Source organism: Schistocerca piceifrons, chromosome 2 (genome assembly GCF_021461385.2).
Source record: "Schistocerca piceifrons isolate TAMUIC-IGC-003096 chromosome 2, iqSchPice1.1, whole genome shotgun sequence".
Lineage (NCBI taxonomy): Eukaryota > Metazoa > Arthropoda > Insecta > Orthoptera > Acrididae > Schistocerca > Schistocerca piceifrons.
Window position 1 is genome coordinate 1,023,263,650 of NC_060139.1, and position 9,339 is coordinate 1,023,272,988.

Below are 9,339 nucleotides of genomic sequence, written 5' to 3' on the forward strand. Positions count from 1 at the left end.
GGCGTTACGCAATACGGAGAGGTTTATTATCGAAATTACGAGAGAGCACATTCCGGGAAGAGATGGGCAACATATTACTACCGCCCACATATATCTCGCGTAATGATCACAACGAAAAGATCCGAGAAATTAGAGCAAATACGGAGACTTACAAGCAGTCGTTCTTCCCACGCACAATTCGTGAATGGAACAGGGAAGGGTGTATCAGATAGTGGTACAATAAGTACCCTCCGCCACACACCGTAAGGTGGCTCGCGGAGTATAGATGTAGATGTAGATGTAGATCAGTCCCCTAGAACTTAGAACTACTTAAACCTAACTAACCTAAGGACATCACACAACACGCAGTCATCGAAGTTTAAAACATTAACATCATCGGACGCTCGGTACATCGAAAGAACTATCGACAGATCAACGAAAAGAGTATCGACATACACCGGCCTATAAATTATCGGCTGGACGTCGTAAATATGCTGCCGGTTTTAAATCTATATATCTGAGTGTTAATTTATTATTAGAAATTTTTTACACCAACAAGCAAGCTGCCCGCTTATCCCCCTTAGGGCAACAATTGAAAGGAAAACGATGCCTCGTCCACTCTTGGCGATAACCATTTTGCTGACAATGGTAACAGGATGTAAGTGGCACAATAAAAGGTGTCCGATGGGTCCGTCGTTCGGTTTCGTCACGTGTGGGATTTGTCTGGAACATTTCATGCCGACTCCCTGTTTTTTTTTCTTCTGTAAACGCCAGCGACCTAGCAGCTGTAGTGTCAAAACTGTGTGGTTAAGATAAACAAACGTTGCAGTTTCTGTTGGTAGCGCAGAACGACGATTGCGTCAGCATATCCCCCCACACATCTCCGTCCACCGCAAAAACCAGTCTTGTCATTTAGATTATGATCATCGTTTTCAGCAACTGTTTTTGAAGAGTGCCGATGTGTACAAGTCACACACTAGTTGCGTTAAAAATTGTTTTTTGACGCAACTGGTGTGCTATTTCTCCACATCGGAAATCCTGTTATTCCATTCACACTGCCGGCCGGAGTGGCCGTGCGGTTCTAGGTGCTACAGTCTGGAACCGCGAGGCCGCTACGGTCGCAGGTTCGAATCCTGCCTCGGGCATGGATGTGTGTGATGTCCTTAGGTTAGTTAGGTTTAAGTAGTTCTAAGTTCTAGGGGACTGATGACCTCAGATGTTGAGCCCCATAGTGCTCAGAGCCATTTGAACCATTTGAACCATTCACACCGGCAGCCGCGAGTGCAATCGGACTGCTTCTTTGTGCCACATACACTTGCTTTACGCAGTCAAAGAGAAAGACGAGACGTGATGGGAACTCAAAAAGTATCAAGACTCCTTCATACAATGGAAGTAACATTATGTTCTACTACAGTTTCAAAAGAACAATTCATATATTTACCGAAAATTGCGAAAAAATATAAGACAAAATAAAATAATGGACACTTGACATTGTCATTTCAATATCTGTGTATCGGGGATGAAATACAACATATTTACATCGATATTTTTAGGAAAAATGTCGATATATCGATATTTTAAGGAGAGCCCTAGTTTACATTGCCGTTCTTTTCGAAAATTCGTACTGAATGTACGCTGCACTGTTATGACAGATAAGCGCCTCGCATATTTCAACACACAAAAACTCTACTTGTTTTGTCGTCATTCTGTCAAGGCGCTGCACTCGTACCGCCAAATTGGTGACTTTACGGTTCTGTTCATGCATCAGTCATATTTGGGCATGTAATACTTCGGAAACTTTATAACTCTGCAGATAAATGAAGCATATTGAGTAGCTCCGTACATTGTTGTCGGATGAGGAAGGAGGTATGGGGGTCGCGATGAAAACTGGTAGGCGAATACTGAAAGGTTGAGAAAAGCTGATTTAAGATATTCTTGGTTTCTCACAAACTGCTGTAGGAGACACCCGGGACGGTTAATTTGGTAATGTCACAGCGAATTCCTTCTCCCATGGCCCTTCAACTTCGTCAGAACTCCGTCCCTGAAGGCCTTGCTGTCGTCGAGACCTTCCTACCTGCACCTTTTCGTCTGTGAAGTGTGTAACCTCTGTTTCCGTGCGTTAGCAGGTTTTGCGCTGTGCTTCTGAGGCAGTGCCTAAATGTGCGTGCGAAACCAGTTACCTGCATCCATACCTACTGGCGTGCCACACCAACAGCCGTTAATCCGTCACGTGGTTTCAGCCGGGTACTGGTTCGTCTCCATGACTCTGAAGATATTCCACACGCAAGGCTATGCGAACAGGTGATTAAAGATCCACGACAAAATGTCTTTTAAATAGCGTTTAAATTCCGGTTGACAGCTAAAGCCGCTGGAAACACCACGCTAGTCAGTTTGGTTAAGGGTGAAAAATGGGATGAGACACAATTATGTGGAATGAACACTGCTGACAGCTGATGAGATACTAGTTGGAGCGAGACTAGTGACAGGGTGAAACTTGGAGTCAGCCAGTGGTAGGACAGAGTGATTGGTAATGCGTTGCCCGTGAAATTTAGGAATTCCGGATCAACTTTCTGTGCAGCGCAGAGCTCTGTTTCAGACTTTCAGTGACAATAGTTGCATGACGCAATACAGAGAAACCAATGACGACATTAATCACGAGGTCTAGTTGGCGAATCAACCTGGTGCTTTCGCAAGTCAAAATCAGAGTCTCCACTTAACACCAATTCACTAAGTTGATTTAAGAATATGCGACAATAAGACTTCGAAAATTTTAATTTTTTCTTAGATGAAAATAAATCTCTCCTTCCTAGTGTTTATCCAGTCGCAATGGATCTGCTTGATTTTCAGGATTTGGCAACATTTTTATATAATTTGTGGTCGGGTGCCCTTCCTGTCGCCACGCGAAACTAACTGCAGGAAAAGCAAGTGCCCGTCTGAAATTCATTGCAAGAAACTTAATGAATGTAATTCATCACAGCATCTGAAGGAGGACGACTTTCCCCTTTGCCCTTACGGCTGAGGGGACAGGAGGGGGGCAGCGTTAAATCCGTGAACACCAGTATTTGCGCCAATGTCCTGGATTGAATTTCAAACTTTAACGCAGTTTCTCGTGAAGTGATGGCAGTTGACACTGCTGCTGGTGATCCGTCCTTCCGATGGGGACTGTAAGCTCGCCGGTACTCGTGGTGCTTTTCGAGAGGCTACGTGCTGGGATAGGGTTTGACCGTCCGCCTTCTCTCAACAACAACAGAGCGAACACGGCACTACACTATACACACGCCCGTTACACACACCTACACTTGACAAATACACTTAAAGCACTCAGCTCTCACACTTCTCGAAAGAAAGGCGCCTGTAGGTGCGAAGAGGGGAGGGGGGGGGGGGGGAAGACCTTTCCAATTACACGGCTGAACCTGCCTTTCTGGGTCTCCCAGCCGTTCACGGCAAATGACTTCACTTTTTTTAGCAAGACGACTGGTCGGCCGTTGAAATGTCGTGTAGAAAAATAGGATGAACAGCTGGGTTGAACAACCAAAAGCACATCGTTAATCAGTGGTGTAACCTCTCAGCAAAAATATTCCGAAACCTTCCTACAGAAAAAATATAATTATTATACTGTGTAGCCTACCAACAGATAAATGAATTCCGTAACCTACCAATAATACAATGTGACTAACTTCTCAATAAAATTGTCGCTCACTTATAACCTTTCAATAATGACTGTGAATTTAAACTGGTGAATTTTGGACGTCTGCAGCGCTGCGTCATGGCCCTGAAAGATCATTCTGAATAAATTGAAAATTCTTACCTCAATAAGGTCGCCGGATAACGCAATATATATCTGCTCCTATATGAAATTTTTCTGGCACAGCCCAGTGTAATGCTGGCCGATAGATTTGTCATGTATAAAAGGAACAACTGATTTTTTTCTTTACAATAATCGGGATGACCATGGATTGGAGAAATTAGTAAATTCTTTAAATTGAAATGAATGATTGTCAAAAGTTACTTTTTATGAGAAAGATTATTATTAAGAGATTTTTTTAAAAAACATTTACATGTGATTTGATATAACAATACTACATATGCGCGAGGGTGCTTTTACCTTATACAACAACGCTCAGACTCCGCCATCGCACCCCACGACCGGCCCAGCCAACTCGATAAACACGACTGCTAGCTACTACTACTACAACTGCTACACAGTTCCTACTGCTGAAAACACTGCTCTCTGGTCTGAGATTCTCTTATAGCTTACATATCGCAGGCAGCACGTGAGCAATCCATCGAAATTACATCTGCTCGAGTGCGCTAGCAAGAAATTCCTCAATCATGGACCTCTTACAACGGTGACGAGAAACTCAGACAGCCCCAGCACTTTCTGATAGTTTGTTCATGTTGAGTACCACAGCTGTATAATTGTAATGGCTCCACCTCAGCTGTTGTTAACACATATTTACTTTATTTAATTTTGCACAGTTGGCTAATTCTCAAGCGCCGTCTACACAAAACAGTACAATGATGTAGCAAGCTATGTTCTGATTATCAAAAGTTGTAATGAGATGCAGAGGTAAAACTGTTGATCATAAAGACATAATTTTCTTCAAATTTAAAAAAAGAATTATAAAAGGTCTTTTAATTGTCTAGATCGTGTATTGTAAAACATTCAAATGTGATGACTAGATTCAGTTGACTAAGCTACCATTTTGAGATAACTGATCGCAAAATATGTCAGCATGTAGCTTACTGTAAACTTGCATCATCTATATAGCTGGGAGCAACAGTTTCAATTTAAAAAAACTGTGCAAACCAGCTAGATAAAACCAACTAGTTCAAAACCGTCCTTAATGGGATTGCAGTTAATTATAAAGTGTATGTACAACATCTGAGGAGTGGCGCCATTAAGTTAATAGACTGTTCTGCCTGGCGCCACTGGTCCAAGGGTAGTATCGACATCCTTCTTGCGGCCCTATTGCCAATATCTATGAGGAAAAGTTGGTATCTGTGGGTTGTGTCCTTAGAAGGGATTTACTTGCTGATATACAGGGTGTTACAAAAAGGTACGGCCAAACTTTCAGGAAACATTCCTCACACACAAAGAAAGAAAATATGTTATCTGGACATGTGTCCGGAAACGCTTACTTTCCATGTTAGAGCTCATTTTATTACTTCTCTTCAAATCACATTAATCATGGAATGGAAATACACAGCAACAGAACGTACCAGCGTGACTTCAAACACTTTGTTACAGGAAATGTTCAAAATGTCCTCCGTTAGCAAGGATACATGCATCCACCCTCCGTCGCATGGAATCCCTGATGCGCTGATGCAGCCCTGGAGAATGGTGTATTGTATCACAGCCGCCCACAATACGAGCACGAAGAGTCTCTACATTTGATACCGGGGTTGCGTAGACAAGAGCTTTCAAATGCCCCCATAAATGAAAGACAAGAGAGTTGAGGTCACGAGAACATGGAGGCCATGGAATTGGTCCGCCTCTACCAATCCATCGGTCACCGAATCTGTTGTTGAGAAGCGTACGAACACTTCGACTGAAAGGTGCAGGAGCTCCGTCGTGCATGAACAACATGTTGTGTCGTACTTGTAAAGGCACATGTTCTAGCAGCACAGGTAGAGTATCCCGTATGAAATCATGATAACGTGCTCCATTGAGCGTAGGTGGAAGAACATGGGGCCCAATCAAGACATCACCAACAATGCCTGCCCAAACGTTCACAGAAAATCTGTGTTGATGACGTGACTGCACAACTGCAATTCTCGTCAGCCCACACATGTTGATTGTGAAAATTTACAATTTGATCACGTTGGAATGAAGCCTCATCCGTAAAGAGAACATTTGCACTGAAATGAGTATTGACACATTGTTGGATGAACCATTCGCAGAAGTGTACCCATGGAGGTCAATCAGCTCCTGATAGTGCCTGCACAAGCTGTACATGGTACGGAAACAACTGGTTCTCCCGTAGCACTCTCCATACAGTGACGTGGTCAACATTACCTTGTACAGCAGCAGCTTCTCTGACGCTGACATTAGGGTTATCGTCAACTGCACGAAGAATTGCCTCGTCCATTGCAGGTGTCCTCGTCGTTCTAGGTCTTCCCCTGTCGCGAGTCATAGGCTGGAATGTTCCGTGCTCCCTAACACGCCGATCAATTGCTTCGAACGTCTTCCTGTCGGGACACCTTCGTTCTGGAAATCTGCCCCGTGCTAATCCATACATCAAATGGGCATCTGCCAACTCCGCATTTATAAACATCGCACTGATTGCAAAACCACGTTCGTGATGAACACTAACCTGTTGATGCTACGTACTGATGTGCTTGACGCTAGTACTGTAGAGCAATGAGTCGCATGTCAACACAAGCACCGAAATCAACATTACCTTCCATCAATTGGGCCAACTGGCGGTGAATCGAGGAAGTACAGTACATACTGACGAAACTAAAATGAGCTCTAACATGGAAATTAAGCGTTTCCGGACACATGTCCACATAACATCTTTTCTTTATTTGTGTGTGAGGAATGTTTCCTGAAACTTCGGCCGTGCCTTTTTGTAACACCCTGTACATACGGGTTCGCCGACCCGAGAGAGGCACGAAGTTTGGGGATTGGCGACAGCGTCGCGACAAGAGGTGGTCACGAGGTCCGAGCGGCCGAAGCCACGAGCTGAGCGCGGAGGGCCTGCGCAGAGCGTAGATACCGGTCTTGCGAAACAACTCAAATCACTTAAGAAACGCAAGTCTTCCGGTCCAGATGGTATACCAATCAGGTTCCTTTCAGAGCATGCAGACACAATAGCGCCTTTCTTAGTAGTCATACACAACTGCTCACTTGACGAAAGTTCTGTTCCTAAAGACTGGAAAGTAGCACAGGTCACACCAGTATTCAAGAAAGGAAATAGGAGTAAGCCATTGAATTACAGACCCATATCACTGACCTCAATTTGCTGTAGGATTTTGGAGCATATACTGTGCTCGAACATTATGAATCACCTTGAAGAAAATGACTTATTGATACATAACCAACACGGATTCAGAAAATATCGTTCCTGTGCAACACAGCTAGCTCTTTATTTCCATGAAGTAATGAGTGCTGTCGACAAGGGATCTCAGATCGATTCCATATTCCTAGATTTCCAGAAGGCTTTTGATATCGTTCCTCACAGGCAACTATTAATCAAATTGTGTGCATATGGAGTATCGTCTCAGTTGTGTGACTGGATTCGTGATTTCCTCTCGGAGAGGTCACAGTGCGTAGTGATAGACGGTAAATCATCTAGTAGAACAGAAGTGATATCTGGCGTTCCGCAAGGTAGTGCCATAGGCCCTCTGCTGTTCCTGATTTACATAAATGATCTAGGTCATAATCTGAGCAGCCCCCTTAGATTGTTTGCAGATGGTGCTGTAGTTTACCGCCTAGTAAAATCATCAGACGATCAATTTCAATTACAAAATGATCTAGAGAGAATTTATGTATGGTGCGAAAAGTGGCAATTGGCACTAAACAAAGAAAAGTGCGAGGTCATCCACAAGGGTACTAAAAGCAATCCGATAAATTTTGGGTATAACATAAATTGCACAAATCCAAGGGCTGTCAATTCGACTAAATACCTAGGAATTACAATTACGAGCAACTTAAATTGGAAATACCACATAGGTAATATTATGGGGAAGGCGAAAGAAAGACTGCGCTTTGTTGGAAGAACACGTAGAAGATGCGACAAACCCACTAAAGAGACAGCCTACATTACACTTGTCCGTCCTCTGCTGGAATACTGCTGTGCGGTGTGGGATCCTTACCAGGTAGGATTGACGGAGGACATCGAGAAAGTGCAAAGAAGGACAGCTCGTTTCGTGTTATCGCGCAATAGGGGTGACAGTGTCACTGATATGATACGCGGGTTGGGGTGACAGTCACTGAAACAAAGGCGGTTTTCTTTGCGGCAAGAGGTATTTACGAAATTTCCATCACCACATTTCTCTTCCGAATGCGAAAATATTTTGTTGACACCCACCTACGTAGGGAGAAATGATCATCATAGTAAAATAAGAGAAATCAGAGCCCGAACGGAAAGATTTAGGTGTTCCTTTTTTCCACGCGCCATTCGAGAGTGGAATGGTAGAGAAGTAGCACGAAAATGGTTCGATGAAATCTCTGCCAGGCGCTTAAGTGTGAATTGCAGAGTAACCATGTAGATGTAGAGTACTTCACCGGGGTCAGCGTCGTCTACAAGCAGCAGGCCGACATTCCGTCGGTTGGTTGGCAACATTCGTGTCGGACGACCGCTCGTGGCCTGGCTGCCCTCTTCTACCTTGCTTTCATCGGCACCACTCAGTAACCGCCGCGACGCACCGTGGATCCATGGAGCTGCTTGCTGATAAAGGGGAGTAACATTCTGTAATCCTCTTGGTGATTTGTGTCATTGTGTACCTGCTCTCATTATTATTTTCTGGTTTGTACCCGACCCTCAGAGTTTTACTCGGTCAGCTCGTTCGTCGTAAATATAGGCCGTAGCATTGTACTAAGACACTAATTGTCGTTTGAAAATTTGGCCCGCTATTATATTGCCTTTCTTTTCGGGTTATACCCGATCATTAGTGTTCAAATGAATCAGCTCCTGGTCGTAAATACAGCCGCAACAATTGTACTAAGGTTCAAATGGCTCTGAGCGCTATGGGACTTAACATCTGTGGTCATCAGTGCCCTAGAACTTAGAACTACTCAAACCCAACCAACCCAAGGACATCACACATATCCATGCCCACGGCAGGATTCGAACCTGCGACCGTAGCGGTCACGCGGTTCCGGACTGAGCGCCTAGAACCGCTAGACCCACGCGGCCGGACTTGTACTAAGGCACAGGGGCATTGTGGTTAGGTTTAGATGTTAACTAGTTCAGTTCTTTGATTGTACATCTACATCTACATCTACATCTACATCTACATGACTACTCTGCAATTCACATTTAAGTGCTTGGCAGAGGGTTCATCGAACCACAATCATACTATCTCTCTACCATTCCACTCCCGAACAGCGCGCGGGAAAAACGAACACCTAAACCTTTCTGTTCGAGCTCTGATTTCTCTTATTTTATTTTGATGATCATTCCTACCTATGTAGGTTGGGCTCAACAAAATATTTTCGCATTCGGAAGAGAAAGTTGGTGACTGAAACTTCGTAAATAGATCTCGCCGCGACGAAAAACGTCTTTGCTTTAATGACTTCCATCCCAACTCGCGCATCATATCTGCCACACTCTCTCCCCTATTACGTGATAATACAAAACGAGCTGCCCTTTTTTGCACCCTTTCGATGTCCTCCGTCAATCCCACCTGGTA